This window comes from Ailuropoda melanoleuca, chromosome 15 (assembly GCF_002007445.2).
Source record: "Ailuropoda melanoleuca isolate Jingjing chromosome 15, ASM200744v2, whole genome shotgun sequence".
Classification (NCBI taxonomy): domain Eukaryota; kingdom Metazoa; phylum Chordata; class Mammalia; order Carnivora; family Ursidae; genus Ailuropoda; species Ailuropoda melanoleuca.
Window position 1 is genome coordinate 14971052 of NC_048232.1, and position 20711 is coordinate 14991762.

Consider the following 20711-nt stretch of genomic DNA (forward strand, 5'->3'; position numbering starts at 1 on the left):
TTGTTGGAATCATCTTCAAGGATCCTGCTCATCTTCATTTGTATCTTATTGATAACTAGTCAGGAGGCTGCTGCACTTGATCAGGTCAGATGGAGGCTTGGACCGGGAGGCCTTGGAGGAAATGGGAGTAAGTGGTCAGGGAGGACTCAGTGAGAACAAGAACCCAGGGGCAGAAAAGGAACAAACAGATCACAGACACAGAAATAAAACCTAATAAGCAAGGATAAATTCTGTGAAGAAAATAAATGCAAGGGGATGGGACAGTGCTCTGTGGGCTCCCGTAGGTGATGCAGTCAGGAAGGACCTCCCTGAGGAGGTGACCTGTAAACTGAGAGCTGGAAAAGCAGGGGAGGAAAAAAGAATCCAGGCTGAGGAAGCACAAAGCAAAAGCCCCTCCACTGTGAACCAGACTGACATGTTCTAGAACCACAAGGAAGGTCAGTGTGGCAGGGGCAGAGGAGGTCAGAGACACAGAAAGAGGGCAGCTCCTCATAGTATCTGGTAATGTGCAGCCATTAGAGGGGTCTTTTTTTTGTTTTAATGTTTATATAGGATTTGTCCTTAAAAAAAATCGGTAGCCTTTTTTAAAAGAGTGGTTTTAGGTTTACCGAAACATAGAGCACAAAGCACAGAGTTCCTCTGTACCGCCACCCCCCGCCCCCGGCCACATAGAGCTTCTCCTATAATTAACATCTTTGCATCAGTGTGGTGCATTTGCTACAACCGATGAACCAATATCGACTATTAACTACAGTCCACAGCTTACATTAGGGGCCTCTCTCATTCAAGGGGCCTCAATGTAGGCAGGAGGATGGAATGGACACGGTCTGATTTACAATTCTGGAAGACTTGGGTTCACAAAGCTGTTGTTTTTGTTGAATTTTTTCTTTCCCCCAGTTCATATGTCGAAATTCTAACTGCTAGTGCCTCAGAATGTGACTGTATTTGGAGACAGAGTCTTTAAAGGGGCAGTTAAGGTAAAATGAGTCATCAGGGTGGGTGCTATTGCAATGGAACTATTGTAGTGTTCTTATAAGAAAGGAGATTAGGACACGGACACCACAGAGGGGAGACCATGTGAGAACACAGGGAGGAGACGGCCGTCTGCAAGCCAAGGAGAAAGGCCTCAGAAGAAATAACCCTGCCCACACCTTGAGCTTGGACTTCCAGCCTCTGGAACGGTGACGTGGTAAATTTCTGTTGTTAAAGCCCCCCAAATCTATGGCACTTTGTTAGGGCAGCCCTAGTGAAGGAATATGGCTGTGAAGACATGCTTTATGAAAACCTGCTTGATTTCATTCAACCAAGTATTTTCCAACACTTAATACCAGAGCACCCCCTTTCTACTACCGACTACTGACCCTCTACAGACTAGCATTTTGTAGGTCCCACTTTGGGACACCCTGAACTAGGATATAGGTTTTTTGGGGGGGGGGACTTTGTTCTCGTCACTGCGATGTCCCTAGCACCTGCAATAGTGTCTGGAATTCAGTACGTACTTGTTGAATAAATGAACTCAGCACGTGACTTTATGCTGTTCCATGTACATATATCTCCTGTCCAAGTTCTACTTCAGGTTCCCTTTATAAATCTTGGTTCCACTTGCCCTCAGGTTTAAGGTGAAATTTACTTCGTAGCTGTCCTTCACTTTCTATGAACACTTCATAGGGAATGGGGGCCACACCCTCCCAACCCAGTCCTATATTAATGCCTGTATATTCCACAGGATTGAAAGATGCCACACATTCCCTGATGTTTCCTTCTCATCTAAACTTTATAATTTTTTTATTTATATTTTCTCTAATGTTAAAAAAAAAAACTAAGTGAAAAGAACAGCCATAAGCAAACACATAAGAATTTTTCCTGATCATTTGAACCAGGGAAGTCTCTAGGGACACCTGTTTCTCTAGGTGGTATGCACCAGGTAACTATATTCTCTGGAGATCTGTTTAATTGCTGGATGCTGATATAGTAGAAATACTCTATTCCTAGATATCAGGTCTAGTTAGTACCAAGTGAAAACGAAAAGTGGTCATCTTTGTCCTATATAGGATTATAAGTACATTTATGAAATATGTAAGAATAACAACAATACCTATTCCGGGGCTTAAACTAGGCTATTTATAGTAAAACTATAGTAGTACCTGTGGCACTAGGGTAATTTTGAAAGAAGGAACAGAGGCTCACTTCAGTAACTGAAGTAAAAGGGTGTGTATCATAAAAACATACACAAACCACTGGAAAGCAAGATGTCTTCAAAGGCTGGCTTGAATTTCTAGTGTCTGTGTTCTCTCACAAACATCCATTCTTGTTTTCCTGATTTTCTCTGTGAGTGGGCTCTGCTCCCCTCTAAGTCCTAAATGATCATTTCATTATGTGGTCTCAGATTCTGGGGGGCCCTAGTCTTCTTTGTTTAGTTGATAACTACAGTGACTTTGGGCAGAGTCCCTCCTTGGAAGCCACCTCAGGTCATTAAATGGACTCATGGCCAGGCTGCCCACGACCATCTCACGGGGCTCTGCAGGTTATACACAGTGACTGTGGGGCTGCCCAAGGGCCATGTGCACACCACCGGTCCAGTCAGAGTCCACTCTTTCAGAAGGAACACCTGGTGTGTCTGTGACCATGACAGGCTTGTCCACAATGCCTCACTTTTACATCCTGTTCACTTGAAACCTGGCTGCCACTAAAGCTCTACTTTAAGGCTCACAGTCTGAAATGGTTTTAAGGGCTGGACAGAAGCTATGGATCACAACGATCATCTTTTTACGGGTTGTTTGCATATCCATGAACTTTATTTAGTTTACTTTGTGAATTGCATTTCATTTGCACATAGCTAGTACACGCAAAACCCAATCTTGTTTAAGAACTTCAAATATATCTTAACTTGGATGCAACCCCTTGAGGGCAATTTTTCAATACATCTCTTAACTGGTAACCGGAAGCCTGATAGCAAATATAAAATGTGACAGTAAATATGTGGCTCAAACACTACCAGGTAAATAACATTTTAAGAACCTGACAATGAAAACTGACGTGTCCATTTCCCTTGCCACCTACGTGAAGGCATGATGTTGGCTCACGTGATGGGAGGAAAAGGCAGTTTCCAGCAACAGTGAGCATAACTCTCAGTCCTGCCATAGCTCTTTCAACTGAAGAAGGACACGCTGTCATTACACCTTAGATAAATGCCCTCGTCCCAGTCCCTTGGCTTCATCCAAAGGTAGGTAAGGGAGGAAAGACTGTCTCCTGAACAAGTTCTGAAGGTTCCAAAGGTCATCTCAAAGAACCTAATTTATTTTCCAGCAACCTCTCATAAACCCAAGGGCTACATGGATCTCAGTAAAAATGAAAGTTACTGTACAAGCCAAAGCATTGGGATAAAAAAAAATTATAAAAACATTTAGTCATTAAAAAACATTAGATAGTACTTTATAGATATATAAATATCTCATAGAAAATCTTGGTTATTGGAAAGAAAAGAAGTGCCAAACCTGAAAATGGCAGCTTCCACCAAATGCGTGAACAGGGAGAAAAGCTGGTTTGTTTCTCACAGTCTTTGTGAATCCTGTTTTCACTGGGAAAAGGCTGTCCTGTTTCTCCTTTCACTACACACTTCCCAGCACTGCAGCCAGATTTCTTTCAGAGGAATGAGGGGAGACTGGTAAGAAGCAAAGTATGAGTTTTCCAGACACTTGGTTGGCACCATGCTTTTTATAATGGGTGATATCATTTCGTATTTCCCCAGAACCCCAAATCATCTATTTAAAAAGAAAGGATGATAAAGACAGCAATCAAGTGGGGTTCTTCCCCCCAAAAGGATACCAGTAACAAGTAGTTGTTTTACATTTTACCTTGATCTTTGATCATTGAACTTCGATCTTAAATGTTCATTTTAATTTTCTAAAAAACAGCTCCTATAAACTAGGAGTCATGTTTTTGCCTCTTCCTTTCTTTCCTGTTCAGCCTGGATCCTTTTGGCACGCATTTTTCTATTTCCCTTGGCTTGCGTGGCAACATATGCCAGCTACAGTGTTTCCTCCATACTTCCTGGTTGTCAGAAGCCATGTTGGTAGACAGCGTCTTCGACCATCAGCGGACTGTTCAGGGAAAGGGTTGCCGAAGGCAAAAAGTAAGCTCCCTCTGCCGGTTGTGGGCTGCCTCTGCAGAAATAAATGTCTGAATATCCACTCAGAGGCTGGCTCCTTCATCTGGCCCAGCCAGGAAAGCCTTTCTCACAATGGAGGTGAAGAGCATCAGGGAAATCAGGGACCTTGGAGGGCGCAATAGACAAATGCTGGAGTGCGTCCCTCTGAGGATTCTCTCTGAGGCCTTACATGGAAAACCCAGGATCGTGGATGGTGTTAAATTATTAGTTTTATAACTCTGAAAGGGACAGATGGCAGACCTACCCTGAAATAGCTTTTTTGGAAAAGTAACACATGGTAAATTGCATTAATTGTAATAATCGCTTTTGACGCCTTGATAAAAACTGGCAAAGACCTTCAAAGGTCTTCTAATCATGGCAAATTAGCACAGCTCCCTTGGCAGTGACAAGAGCTCGAGTGAGATGGCTTTGGTTTCTGCTCAGAGGCTGTGGGACTGAACAGGGCATAGGAACCACTGGCTCAGGAAAGAGATGGGCAGTCGAGGCACTGGATATAGACAAGCTGGGGAACAATCTCGTCCCATTTGTGGCCGGGCGGTTGGTATTTCTTGTAGGTCCATATGTGGTTAATTTAATAACCATAGCACACGAGGATTTGGAGAAGTTCCTCCCTTCGCATCTACTGAAGGAGAGGGTTATGCGGGTGTCACAGTTTCCCTCCCTTCAAACTCAGAGGACAAGGAGGTGGAGGGCATGATTTTCTACAGCGCATCTGTATCTTTCTTCTGCTACTGAACTAACCATGTAACTCAAGGAGAATTTCTATTACTTAGCAAAAGCTTTCCTGTTTCTTCTTTTCTATTTCTTCCATGAAGACTTTTATGTCTGAGTCAAATTTCTGCTTTGTGCATGGAATTAGCCTTTGGGTATTTTCCATTATTTTAATCTCCCAGGAGTATCTGTGTCTTTTTTCTTCATTCACTCCTTACATATCCGAGAAACCTTTATGGAAGACGCCCCGGATAGCAGGCACTCCACCAGTGTGGGCTACTTTAATGGCCCATGGGTTACAAAGGTTCCTTACAGCTGAGATTTTGTGTTCCACATGTTATTCGAAGCATTTTTTAATATCTTCTTTAATCCTCACTGCACCCCTGTGAGGCTGTTATCATCATTCCTGTTTTGCCCGGGAGAAACTAGAGGCCCAGACCGATGAGGGGATTTTCTCAAAGTCACACAGCTCATAAATGGCAGTCCACCTGCAGAACCTGGGTTGTTTGTGGTCTATACTTTCAACGACTAAGATTATGATGATGTGAGCGGACAAACCGGTAAGTAAGCAAAACAATTTTCATCCAGGACGTCAAGAGCCCTTCTCGACATACGCAAATTTTTTAGGGCAGGGGTCAGCAAACTTCCTGTCATGGGTTAGATAATGAATATGCAGGCTTGGCCTGTCCTACTATCTTGTTCCAACAGTTCAAGTCCACGGTCGGGGCAAGAAAGCAGCTGTAGACAATATGTAAACAAATGAGGTGGCTGTGTTCCAATAAAACTTTATAAAAACAGCGACAGGCTGGATTTGACCCACAAGAGTGTAGTTTGCCAACTACCAGGCTCTGCGTTAGGGGATTACAAGGATCGGGTACCGACGCTGCCTACAGGTAAGAGGTAGACATTTGACTCAAGCCTTGGCTGTCAGGCAACAGAGGAGGAGAAAGGCGTGCCCAGCAGACAGAAACATGTCTGAGAACTGGGGGCATCTGCTGGAAAATGGATATTTGGGAAAGATGTGAAACTGTGAGTGACAGGAGGTGTATAAGACAATGGCAGAGAACAAGTTTGGAGAGGAGGATCTGAGCCTCTGTTAACAGTTATTACCAAATAACAGCTTTCTAAAGTATGGTTTATTTTATAGTTTTGTGGGTTGTTTTACTGTGGGAACAACAGGTTTCTCTTCCCCTGATACAAGCTGGATATTTTCCTTTTAATTTGTAGCAAGGAAAATGTCTTCATGTGCAATTTTGTCAGCAAAAGAGGAAGAAGAAAAATCACAGAGGGTCTACCATCTACAGAAAGGTACACATGGTCCAAGAAACACGGTATCCCAGAGATGCCGGACTGACACATTCTAGGAGAGACTCACAAAGAAGATAGGACAGATTTTCATCTTTTGTTAAACCCTATGGGTATAATTTGGCCATTAGTCAAGATGGATGTTTCAGTGTTGAGACATGAGAAATCTTTGAAACACCAACGGCATAACTAGAATGCTGCAGGGAAACAAAGTTGATTCCATCCGTTTTCTTGGGCTGTAAGTCAGCTAAAGTTGCTTATGACAGCTTGCTGATGAAACATGATTTATAATGTTCACAGACACTTGTCCAAGTTATTAAGTTTATTAGAATTACCGCATAGGTCTGAAAGCTGTTGAGTATGGTGTTGGATTCTAGTCCCTAAAATCAAATGATCTTCCCAGGAGTCTATCTGCGACAGCTCCTCCCAGCAGCTGAGTCTCTCTGTGGGGAGAAAAAGTGGGGGCTGGAAGACAGATCAGTTTCCCTTGAAACGTGCGTATGTCTGCTCTATGCAATCAGAGGATTCCCTTGATTTTAAGATTCCCCATCTGGAAAAAATAACTTCAAGTTTCAACTGAAGCCCTGAGTTCATGAGATGATAATCCTAAATCGGGTGCCAGGCCAAGATGCAAGTTTTCTCCAAAGAGAAAACCAAAAAGTATTACATGATTTTTAAGTTCTACCCACATCTAAGGAATAAAAGGTATAAAAGAGAGCTCTTAGGGTGTCTGAAGCCTCACTTCACCACGCCCACCCAGGGAAGCAGGGTGGAGGGGCTATACCCCCCACGTCAAGCCTAGCGAGCTTCGTGAGGACTCCCCCGCCCCAACTAGAGTGACACGGTGGGGCCCATGGACTGGTGCCTGGCTCCTGTTCCTAAAGACTGGGAAGCAGGCTGTCCTGCTGAAGGAAGGTGGCTGAGCTGGGAATCACCCTGCCTGTGAGTCTGTCAGAGGGAAAGATCCACCGGTGTCTCTTATAGGCCAGAAATGGGTTGTGTGGGAGAGAGGTGACATGTGATGGCCTTAATCCATTCCAAAATGGCCACATAGCAGATGAAGGGATGTGAGTAGTAAGAGGGTTAAGGTGAATCCAGATTCACAGAGGGTGAGGAAAGAGCCTCAGAGACTGGCGGGAAGAGAGATGCATTCTCCCTCATCAAGGGACTCTGGGTGGGACAGCCTTGAAGATGCCTCCAAAGAACCTACAGAAACCTCCACGGGCAAGTGTTCAGCATCTGCAGGCCTGAAAGCACCGAGTCCGCCGTGGTAGCCCGGATAAGAACTCTCCCACCTTCCTTCCACCCTCACTTTGCGGCCCCTCCCTCCCCTCTGCTCCAATGGTGGGGTGTCAGAATGTGCACTTGGCCACATAGGGGAGAGGAGAAGGTTAACGTCAGGTGACAGAGCAGAAACCTATCACACCATCTTCCCCAAAGTCAGCTTCTGGCCTCCATTGGGCCTGAGGTGGGAGAAGAAGGCCAAGTATCAACTCTGATCAACTTTAAAGTATTGATTCTTACACAAAACTGGACATTGGCATCACTATACTGACGTGGTGTGTTTTGACCTAAGAGTGCTGAGAAGTTATGAGGTCTGTTAACACTTTCATCCAAGATTAGCAATTAAGGAACCTCACTAAGGAAATTTAATCAAAGGGCAAATAAAGTTGCTTTAATTCTGCATTTGTGCTGGCCCTTGACCTGACTGCCCCCAGGTCCATTCTTTCTGCCTTCTTCTGCTTTGTTCAGTATCTCCAAATTCCAAGATGGCCGTCAGATCTCCAACCACTGGTATATACACTCTATACTATCTCCTCCCCCTGAATGGTAATGGATGCCGTCTTGTTGTAGGAGACTCTCCTGTTGGCTTGCAAGAAGGAAGTTACCATGCTGGGAGGGCCAGATGGCTAGGGCCTGAGTGCGACTTCAAGGGGCCTTTTTAAACTCCAAAGTGGGTGAGAAAACTCAGTCCTACAACTACAGGAGATGAATTGTGGAAACAACCTGAATGAGTGTGGAAGAGGACCTCAGGTAATGAGTGTGGAAGAGCCTCAGGTAAGACCACAGCCCCAGCCAATACCTTGATTTCAACAAGCGAGACCCTGAGTGGAAGACCCAACTAATCCATGCCTGGACTCTTGCCCAGGGAAAGGATGACATAATAAATATGTGTTGTTTTCCGCTTCTAAGTTTATGCTTACATCTTACAGAGGTATAGAAAATTAAGAGAAGAGAGGTATACTTCTGGGAAGCTGGTGGCCTAGGCTCCCATGTCAGCTGGGCTCTGGCAGGGTTCAGTCAGTGGGAAGGGCTACAGAGATGGAGGTATGGCTGGGGGTGTGTGGCAAGAAACCAGGGTGTTTTCCCGGTCTCTCTGCCATGCGTGGCCTCTGGGGTAGTCACTGCATTGCCTTAGTGGTTCCAGCTGCCATCAGGTGACCAGTCACATAAGAACTGTCTTTGCCCAACCCACATCACCCCCTCTTTCTTTTTCTTTCTAATGTTAGAGAGGTCAGAAACTGCTCTCAGCAAGAAGGATAAGAGAAGTAGAAAAATCTAAGAGCAGGAAGAGAGAAAAAGCTCATTATACCTTCCCCTGGCTGCAGGCTCCAGTAGTTCTACCTCTTTTCTCTGCCCCTCTCGCTCCCTGTGTCATTCCCTGGCTCACCTCAGCAGGTGTACACCACTTGGCGTCTCAGCAACTCCACACTTTGTTAACACACCCCCTGCCTCAAAGTCCCTCTTTTTAAAAAGAAACTCAAATGGTTTTGATTACTCATTAGACCCTGACTGATAAAGCATCCCATAAGTCATGTCTGTCTGTCCATCCAGCCTTGTGTGTATACACACACACACACACACACACACACACACACACACACACACACATATATATATATATATGCATACATGTGAACTTGTTTTTTTGTACAAGAATGAGCCAAAGCAGATTCAATGGACTGCCACCAAACGCTTTCAGGTTGGTAATAAACTTCGAAAAGAATACACTCGTTTGCATTTAGTAAAACTGTTGAAGGCTTTCACAGACAGATCTTTCATCTAACTGGGAATCCCATGTCTAGCCTTCCCAACTAACCTATGGCATCACTAATCTTTGGGCGTCCTCAGTCCTCTGTACTAGAAGTTGAGCCAATTCCAGGGACTCCGAAGAAAAATTCCACCTCCTCTTCCCCCCGCCCCCACCATCTTCTCATACCTTCAGTACGAAGTTGCATCACTGGCCTAAATCCACAAAGCCCAGAAATTGCAAGCCCTGGAACCAAGGACATCTGGAGTATCCTAGTCATTCAACAACATACTTCATCTAAAGTCAAATAATATGTTTCAGAAACCTACTCGTTTGGTCATGCTGGCGAATTTGCTATGAAGTAGAGATACTTTCTCAAAGGGGTGAGTTCTTAGATCGTTATTAAAATTTCAACTTTCTTGCCCCTTTTATGGCATGACATTTATGGCTTAAATTTACAAAACAAAACAAAAGTTAAGAGGGGCAGGGACACTCAGACGCAAAGGCTCTGTGACCGAACAGAAACGAAGTTACTGCACCATCCCTTCAGCGTACTGAAACATTTGCACGTGTACTGAAAATCTGGTCAGGGGCCTGGACTGTGGATTAGCGCTCCACATGAGCTCTCCATTTCTCGAGGTAAAACTGTTGCATGAACGCTGACTCAGTCTCTAGACCTACCCAGATGTCTCGCCCACCAGTAGCCCAAAGGTAGCATCAAAGAAGGAAGAACGATTTATGCGATCTAACTCCTGATGGAGGATCAGTGTAGCAACCTCCCGCTGTGCACGTTTTCTTTTACACAGGCGGTCCTACCAGCGTGGTTAGGGAGAATCACTAAACCCAGTGCGTCAATCAGTTTCGCCATCACCCACCTTGCGCTGCAAAGAGTTGCCCACGTGAGATGTCTCGTTACGAATCAACAGGCAGTGCAAAGCATTTGCCTTCTGACCTTTGATTTTGAACTCACAGCGATGCTGTGGACAGGAAAACCAACAACAATGGGTTCTCACGTGGGATGATTGTTTCTGCAAGATGCTTTTGTTGACTTTTTGACGAATTCTTGTATCTGGAGCCAAGCTATGGTTGCCAATGATAAATGAGCGGAGTTCCAACATGAATGTTGGTTGACATTCTCGTTTACATTAATGAGTAAGACGAAAGTAGAACAACGGAGAAGACACATGTTGGAATTTCACTCATTTGTCAATGACATGAGTGACTTCTTTGCTGAATCAGGTAATGATTCTTGAATACTAGAATACTGCCTCCATTTTCTGTGCTACACAATGGAATCGCTACGGACTCAACAAATGTTTAAATTTAATCTGTGGGGTTAACGTTATCTGTGCCACTTTATCTTAAGTCTAGAAAATCAACACCGCCATAAATCTAGAGCACATCTCTGACTCTCACTGATTTCTGTGGTGTAAATCTCAGTTCATAAGCCTGAAGTGTCCATCGCTAAGCTGGAAGCCCGTGGAGAGCAACACAGAGCCTCATCTGCTGTCCTTAATGCTGCAGCCCCAGGACTTCATATAGTTCATGGCACACGGCAGGTGCTCAAAAGAGTCTCACTGAAAGAATGAGAAAGTCCTCCCTGCCTTCCTTATTGTTAAATAAAGAGATAACAGAAGCTTCTCCCATTTGGGGAGTTATTTTATTAAAATTCCTTGTTTTGAAGAGTTTCTGGTTACTCTTGGTTCCCAATTTGTGACTGAGATCTGGCGACCCCAACAGAGACTCAAGGGGATCTTTCAATATCTTTCCCTTCCTGGGTCAAGAACAGGGATGGTAGAAGGAAAGAAGTGCGTATGAAGATGCAAATCACATTCCCTGCTCCTTTGTTCGGTATAAATTACTGGTTGAATGAGGACTTGTGTGATGAGGAAGAGATTAGTAATCTACTCTAAACTTGCCTTCTTCTTCGTATTTGTATCAGTTACAGTTTTTCTTTCCCCCTTACTATCTCCATTCTGGTCCTAAGTGAATATTGCCTCCTTCGGGTGTTTCCTGAAATACCACTCTGCTAGTAAAGTCTAGTAATAAATTATTATATATATTTTTTTCTCTAAAATACTCTACTTACTATATATGTTTACTCGTCCATTTTCTGCCTCCCCTCACCAGACTGTAAGTTCCATAAGGATAAGGATTAAAACAATTTTTTGGTCTGTTTTACTTATTGCTATATCTCTAACATCTCAATTAATATTTGTTAAATAAATGAAAAACTATATTAAGCACCTATTTGGGGCTATAAACTGTGCTAGAAGATATGTCATCACTATCATAAGACAGACATGAGTGTTATCCTTAAAATTTATATTGTCTAGGAAGACTATTAAACAAAAATCACACAACTAATCAATTAATTATAATTTTATGTACTTTAGATAAAGGAAAAGTACAGGGGTATTACCTAATATTCAAGTTATGGAAGGCTTCACTTAAAAAACACTGATATTTAGGCCAAGGGCACTCGATCAACAGTCAAGAAGAATAGCGTCCAAAAGCTATGAGCAAGCTTGCAAGAGCTTAGGGCGCATAGTGCTGGAGCTCTTTTTGAACAAAGTTGCTTGGTGGCAAGATCCAGCCAGTTGTGAACTAATTAAAATTAAACCTTTAGAAATAAGAAAGATACAATGGAAGAACTAGCCAAGAGCACTGAATCTATTTAAATAAAGGACTAAGAATAGATATAAATATACTGGGAATTATGGTTATGACCACAATGCAAATGTTACAAGCCTTGGCAATATAAAAACGGTGATCCAAGAGGAAGGAGAAATCATAGGAAGAAGGGTAAGTACTAATTCCCTCACCTTTTGTAGCAAGGAGTAAGCAGATTCTGTTAACATCAAAATATGTAGTTAAAAAAATCACAATGCATTGCTTGTTTTCTTGAGTTTTGAGAGATCTTTCTATATCCTGAATACAGATCTTTTATCAGTTCTGTGCTTTGCAAATATCTTGTCCTAGTCTGTGGCTTGTATTTTCATTCTCTGTTAACCATGTCTTTTGAAGGGCACAAGTTTCACATCTTAATAAAATTCAATTTATCACTGTAATAGCTTCAAGTTGGGAAGAAAAAAAAAACCCAAGTGCCCATCCGCAGGTAATGATAAATTGTGGTCTGTACATCGCATGGAATACTATGCAGCGATAAAAGGAAAGGGACTACTGACGTACAGCAACAAAGAGCAATCTCAAAGTAATTACGCTGAATGAAAGAAGGCAGTCAAAAACGAGTACACCTAAGATACCACCTTACGCCAGTTAGAATGGCACAAATCAACAAGGCAGGAAACAGCAATTGCTGGAGAGGATGTGGAGAAAGGGGATCCCTCCTACATTGTTGGTGGGAATGCAAGTTGGTACAGCCACTCTGGAAAACAGTGTGGAGGTCCCTTAAAAAGTTAAAAATTGAACTACCCTATGACCCAGCCATTGCACTACTGGGTGTTTACCCCAAAGATACAGACGTAGTAAAGAGAAGGGCCATATGCACCCCAATGTTCATAGCTGCATTGTCCACAATAGCCAAATCATGGAAGGAGCCGAGATGCCCTTCAACAGATGACTGGATTAAGAAGCTGTGGTCCATATATACAATGGAATATTACTCAGCTATCAGAAAGAACGAATTCTCAACATTTGCTGCAACATGGACGGCACTGGAGGAGATAATGCTAAGTGAAATAAGTCAAGCAGAGAAAGACAATTATCATATGATTTCTCTCATCTATGGAACATAAGAACTAGGAAGATCGGTAGGGAAGAAAGGGATAAAGAAAGGGGGGTAATCAGAAGGGGGAGTGAAACATGAGAGACTATGGACTATGAGAAACAAACTGAGGGCTTCAGAGGGGAGGGGGGTGGGGGTGGGATAGACTGGTGATGGGTAGTAAGGAGGGCACGTATTGCATGGTGCACTGGGTGTTATAGGCAACTAATGACTCCTCGAACCTTGCATCAGAAACCAGGGATGTACTGTATGGTGACTAACATAATGCAATAAAAAAACATTTAAAAAAAAACGAGTACAGACTATGTTTACAGTTAAAGAGGATGCTAGAACATTCAAACCCATGGACATGAGAGAAAACAGATCCCTTTGACTGGGGAAGGGCGGTAGAGAGGGTGAAGGGAAGGGATTTGCAAAGGGTGCGCAGAAACTACAGAGGTGAAGACGATGCACGCTATTGTGAGTGTGGGCATGCTTTCCTGGGTGTGTACGCATGTGCAACTTACCCAGCTGTACACTCAAGTGTGTGCTGATTGCTCTGTGTCAATTATAGCTCAACAAAGCTCTTACAAAACAATGCTTCTATTGTTATTCTGTGTTTTTATTAACTTTAGAGGGGTTTTCTAGGAAGTCATATTGGTTATGGTGAAAAAACCTTTATCTGCAGTTCAGCTCTTCTTTCAGTTTCTTTCTTTTTTTTTTTTTAAATAAATTCAAACAAACGTAAAACATTCTTTTTTAAAAGATTTTATTATTATTTGTTAAGTCATCTCTACACCCAACATGGGGCTCGAACTTATAACCTCGAGATCAAGAGTCACATGCTCCACTGACTGTGCCAGCCAGGCACTCCAAATGTAAAACTTTTAGCTTAAAATACTATGTATAGTATAGTATAATCCCATTGTAATAAAGATAAGAATCTATCCTGTCATTTGTGTAAAAACACATGCGAAGTGCATTTTACTTATGCGTGTACGTGTATTATATTATGTACAATATATATTGATAGGTGTATTGTGTATATATATACATACAAGATATGCATACATACGTATATGTGTGTTTATATATACATAAACAAAGTTTGAAATAAGGTTAAATGTGAATGACAGTTCTTTCTTAGCAGTGGGTTAATTTTTAAAAATTATATTTTGAACTTCACTGTATTGCTTGAGTTTATTTCAGGCATGTATATACTTTTTTTTAGAAACATAATTATGAGGCTATTATGAAGAGGAAGGGGGGTGAGGAGAGAGGTAGGAAGAGGGTCGACTGGACAGGAGGAGGAGCGTTTGCTGCCATGGAAGCACTCCAGGGAAAGCCTGGTTCACAAACACAAAATGGAGCGTGAGGGTGTGGCCAGAGCCGAGGTGAGGATGGAGAGAGATCCTGATTATGTAGGACCCTGCAGGCTGCTTCAAAGATTGAGGACTTCATCTAAGCTTGAAGCCCGGAAGTATGCTGAGATTTGTAAAATGAAAGGATCACTCCTTTAAAAATATACCCAGGTGGCTGCTGTTTTACAGAGGATTAATAATGGAATATAATCATTGCTAGCAAACTTTAATTTAAAAGAAAAAAAAAAGCCAGAACATATCAGCAGTTTCACCTAAAATGAGGTGAATTTTTTCAGTCCTACTTGACTGGTCTATGCAGTCAGTGTTTCCACCCTGACTGGCATCCGTGGCTCTGAAGTGGGTTCTGGTTTTTGCTTTTGGTTCTACCACCGTTGGGAGATGACACAGATATAATCAAATATGTGTTTTCCTGCATAACAGAAAAATTAGCCCTTGATTCGTTATAAAAGGTGAGTTCCTCATTTAAGACTGGTGGAAGGAGAGGGGGTACAGGGGAGGGAGGGAGAGGAGAAGAAAGGAAGGTAGAAAGAACTAAAAAACTAAGGACAGCTGACGGAACACATAATGGAGCCAAAGGCAGAAAAAGAGAGGAAAAAAAAGATAAAGGAAAGAAGGAAGGGTGGGAAGGTGGAGAAAGAAAAGAAACAAAATAAAATGGAAAGAATCAATACCAGCAGATGTGGGTTGATCCCTTCAGGCCCTGGGCTTGCTGTAATTATTTAGCTCAATGGGTTTGGGTGCCAGGAGGTGGACCCCAAAGGGCTTGGACCCGACCCATCACTGTGATCAATTAGTTTCACTGCATTCCCTGCTCTGCCTCAGCCACTTTTCTTCACCTTGGGCCATGTACGACCCTTTTTCACACCTCAGATTATTTTTCTATAAAATGGGAGCAGCAATATGTTTTTCTACCTCCCAGGACTGCTTTAAAAATTTGCATAACTTATTTGAAGGAAGCCAGAATGTCAATATTTAAAATAGAATTCTCCATTCAGAGCTAATGTTTTGGCTTTTCTCAGTTTGTCAATAAACAGAGAGTCACTAAGGGACTACTTTTGTGTTAAAAAGCTCTATTCGGAATTCAAAGCTGTGGAGGAGACAAGAGTAGGTGTTAAAAAGAGTCCCTTTTCATCAAAATTCACAACTTTTGGTCTTCAAATGACAATGTTAAGAAAATGAAAAAGCAAGCCACAGACCGCAGAAAATATTTGTCAGATATGTATATATATACGCACATACACACACACACACACATCTGGAGAATATATATATATGCATATATATATATATATATAGACACACGCATATAAATATATGACAAGGGACTATATCTAAAAATATATATAAAGAACTTTTTTAAGATGAACAACCCAATTTTAAAAAGTGAGCTAAAGATATGAACAGAATTTCACAAGAAAAGATATATGCATGGCCAATAAGCACATGAAATGATGCTCAACATCATTAGTTATCACTCACAGTTAGATATCACTATATACCCACTACAATAACCAAAATCAGGAAGACCTGCTAATAACAAATATTGACAAATATATGGAACTGGTGGTAGGGATATAAAATTGTTCAGCCCCTTTTGAAAACAGTTTGACAGTTTCTTACGAAGTTAAAAATACACTTACTATGCATTCTACCATACTACTACTGTATTTTTTTTTAAGATGTAAAACTTTTCTTTATTCATAGATGACATGATCTCCAATACAGGGAATCCTACAGTCTAAAAAAAAGTCACTAGAACTAATAAGTGAGTGTAACTACTATTGCATATTTATCCAAGAGAAATAAAAATATATGTTCACACAAAGACTTACTCATGAACATATAAAGCTATTTCATTTACGATAACCAAAAAATAGAAACAATCTAAAGTTTCACCATCAAGTGAATGGAGAATGGATACACACATGCTACTTTCACATAATGGAATACTAACAAACAAATAAACAAGAAAGTAATGAATCCTGATACATGCAACAATGTGGATGAATTTCAAAAGCAGTATACTGAGTGAAAGAAGTCAGACACAAAATACCAAACTCTGTAAGATCTGATTTATATAAAACTCTAGAAAAGACAAATCCAATCTATAATGACAGAAAATAGTTTAGCAGTTGCCTAGGGCTGAAGAGGAGGAGAGGTGACTGGCAGGAGATGAAAGAGAACTTCTGGGGTGATGAAAACGTCCTATACCTTGATTGTGGAGTATTTATATTAGTATATAAATTTGTCAAAACTTATTGAAATGTATTCTTGAAATAGGTGCATTATATATAGATTATATATAATATATATATAAAGTACACCTCAAAAGTTGATTAACTTTGTAAAGACAAGAAACAAAGAATCCTTACACCAAAGGGCTTTCAGTCTAAGAAACACTGTATCCTTAGGGCACTTTATTCCAAATTATATCAATTTGAGGAGGGGGAGAATTTCCTACTGAGGGATCTTAAAGCCTGTTCTAATATTAACATACTTTCTATATTAATGCTACCATCAATCATATCTCAATCTACAAAGTGACAATGATGCTAAGTAAATCAAGTAGCATACTAACTCCCTCTACTGACATCTTGACTATCCTTTATAATGTCATCTGCCTTCAAACAAATCAAATTTTGTCCTAAGAGGTACTATTCATAATACTTGTGCCATCAGTTTTACAGTTACTGGCATACTGGCTAATAACAAGGTTTTTTAAGCTTAAGAGACTTCAGTGACATTTGAAAAATATCTAAGATGAAAAATACAGTAGATGAATAATTTCCTTAATCAGTATAATCTCCAACAAATTGATTATCACCGTTTATAACTGGTTCAAGGGGAAATTTTTAATATCTTGGACTACTGTCAAAATAAACACGTTACAAGCGATCGTTTATATTATAAAAAGAGAATTAATAATAAAAAGCTACTTTTTCATATCACTCCTCCTTAAATTACTTCCAATTACTGTCACTCATTCTTTTGTGGAATTTCTTGCCACTACCTTCCCATGATAAGTTTGAGCTCTGGTGCATCCACAGGGAACAGGGATTTTTGCGCTACCACAGAGAGCGCTGGTTAAGCGAAATCACAGACTTCAGTTACCCAAGAATGACAACATTTCCTTGCTGCCTTAATCCTCACAGAATGGTCCTTTCCTGGTTCATCAAAGGACTAAAGGTGCTGATCAGAGCCCTGTCAAACAATGTGTGATGAAATGGTCCCCTTTTGTCCCAAGGCATAGTAGGTTGCAGTGGCGGGGGGGGGGTGGTTTGCAGGGACCTCACTTTCTCCTTTGTTTTTATTTGCAGCCATTAGGGAAACTGAATGATAAGGATAAACTGAAAGTCTTCTCGAATTAAGCAACACCACAACCCCATCTAATGTGGAAAACAGGATTTTCCGTCAGGCATCTACCGCTTTTTGCATCATATTCAGTAACAGACTGCATTCTTGCTTGAGCCACATTCGTGACGCCCTTAAAGCGCACCAACAAGTTCATCTTGTTTGCTAGATGATGGAGAAAGAGTTTTAATTTCATCCTCTGAACCTCCCTACAAAGTAGTCTCTGTGGTTATTTTTTCCATTTCTCATAAAAGAAAACTGAGACTTAGAGTGGTTATATAATTTCCCCCACAGACACACAGCTATTAATTAGAGGAGGTAGGAGTCAAGTGTAATCTGTCTGACTCCAAAGTCACCAATGCATGAGACTTTCTTACTGGGAAACTTGGTGGCTACTTATTCAGACATCAAGGACAGTCCGACCATGTTCAATGGGAGACAGATTTTGCACAGAGAATATGAATAGACTCATACGAAATTTAAAAGTCAATCTGAGATATGGCTTTGACCTTGCAATATACTGCAAAGATATTAAAATAAATATAGGAGTTATATATATTCATCCTCCACTTAAACTCTACTAATTTATAAGGTTGATAAAATAAATTCATTATTTTAAGTCCTAATTAGTAAATATTTTGAAGGGTAGATAGGCAGCATCTAACAAAATTTAGACTGTATTTTTTAGACTCAGCATTTCTACTTCTAGGATCTGTCTTATGGTAAAACTTGCACTAGTATTGAAATATACATATATATGTACAAAACCATTATTTGCAAAGGTATTTATAGCAGCAAAAATTGAAATAATCCAAGAAGTCATCACTGGGGACTGGTTTAAAAAGTTTTGCTGCATTTATTCAATTGCATTACCATGTAGGTTTAAAAGAAAGAGGTAGATTTACATGATGTGGGAGGTTATCCAAAATATATTAGGTAGAAACATATGTTGCATAACAATATGTATACTATTTTTGTGAAAGCAAGAAGATATGGAAGGATACATGCTAATTGTTAAAAGTGGTTATCCCTATGGGAAAATATTGATAAGAAGGGAGGGGAATCTTTCGTTATCTTCGGAACTCCTAGATGTTTGCAATGACAGTGTGTGTGTGTGTGTGTTTAAATACAAGTATTTGAATTTATATTGCTCTTTACTTTTTATTATATATATATATATATATATATATATCCATTAAAACACCTGAATAGATCAAAATGTTAGCAATGGTTCTCTCTGGATGGTGGGGCTAAGATTTCCTTTTAATCTTGTGCTCTATATGTTTTTACACTTTAAAATTTTCCTTAATGAATATGTATTAATTTTATAATCATAATAAATTATTGAGTTCTGCTCTCTGGAATTTGGCTTCATCAGCCACCCCAAATGGGTTAGTGTGAAAGCGTAGGATGTCCTTTACCTCATTAGGCAAAACAACACATTCTCCACATTGAGCCTGACAAAGCACAGTGTTGTGGTTTACAGAGCATATATAGACACACTCTTATGTCTCAGATGGCCTGGCAATATTTGTTCGGGACTATGATCGTCTAGTCAATCAACACAGACTTCTTAGGCATTTGTCGCACTCAGTAGGCAAGGTGCTGTGGGGGAATGCAGGACTGAGACATGGTGAAGAGAAGGATCGAACTGAGCAAGAAATACCCACACGAGAAACAGCAGACAATCTCCAACCCACAATCTGAATGTTTAAACCGTGGAGCACAGATCGACAAGCACTGTAGGCATTAGGAGGAGTCACAAGAGGTGCAAGGGTTTGTGGCACTGTGGCCCACTTGCCTCATGTGACACATGACACGCACCAGCTTTGGGGAGCTAGCGGATATTACTCGGCAGAGCGCAGACTGACTTCTGTTCCGTGCGCCCCTCCTACTACTTTCCTAATTGTGGTCCTAGTGACTTTTTGGGCCAGTTACTCTTTGTTGTGAGAGTCCGTCTTGGGCATTGCAGAATGTTTAGCAGCACCCCGGGGACCAACCGTCTACACGCCAGTCAAACTCTGCTTCCTACTTGTAACAGTCGATAATGCCATTGACAAAATTCACCCCCAGTCGGGAACCAGGCTGATCTTCAATAGATTACGAGAAAAGAAGGAGCATTTAAGACGGGGGATGAGATGGTCAAATATACTATCCATTTCGGGGGAGATGCTCAGGAAATGAGGCAGTCTGAGGGAACTACGTGTATTAGTGACTCGTGGAAAACGTGGTTATGTAGGCAAAGTAGGATAAGACTCTGGAAATACAGATGTACCAAGACGTCAAAGGAAATGTAAGACCATTGTGCAGTGTGAATAGGGAAATGTCATGGTGAAATAATATTTAAGGGAGACTGGCTTGTGTGGGATATAAGGGTAGACTTTCCGGGGAACAGACTGGATTCAGGGAAACATGTTGTGAACAGATAACAATATGCTTGGCAGTTAAGGGAGCCGAATGGGGTGGTGCCAATGGTCCCAGGAAGGGAGGGCAAGAGAGTCAATATATCTTAAAGGGAATAGGAACAGGACTTGGCCTGACATGGAAGGTGAAGAAGAGCAAAGAATTAAAGATGATGAAGTCTCTGATGTTGCATGAGCATGAGGATGAGGCAAAAAGTGACAGATACGAAAGTCAACGAAGGAAGCCAACTTTCATTCATCAGTGATTTTGAGTGTTTTCATAACTGGAAGAATTTGAAGCCACAATGAGACGTCCACACAGACATGACCACTAGACAAGTGGAGAAAGAGAGTAAAGATCCTCACTCTATATTTACCAGTCCCAAATGTGCGGATAGGATCCCAAAACAGTGAGACCAATCTTGCAGATGGCTTGTAGGTTTGCAAATCTCCTTTTTTTTTTTTTTTTTTGCAAATATACATTACACAAAATGTAAAGAACCTGAACTCACAAACTTAAACCAAACCAAACCAAACCAACCACCTATGAGGCCCAGACCACAGGTACAAATGTTTCCAAGGCTATTCATTTCTCATTTAGCCATTCCCTCCTGAAGAGCACATAGGATACAGG

General features: G+C 41.2%; 1 protein-coding gene across 1 annotated transcript in view; it reads right to left on the reverse strand.

Annotated features, from left to right (window-relative positions):
* The window catches only part of RSU1 (Ras suppressor protein 1), a 238908-nt gene that overhangs the window by 13523 nt on the left and 204674 nt on the right, over positions 1 to 20711 (reverse strand). The gene's annotated exons all lie outside the window — the stretch shown is intronic.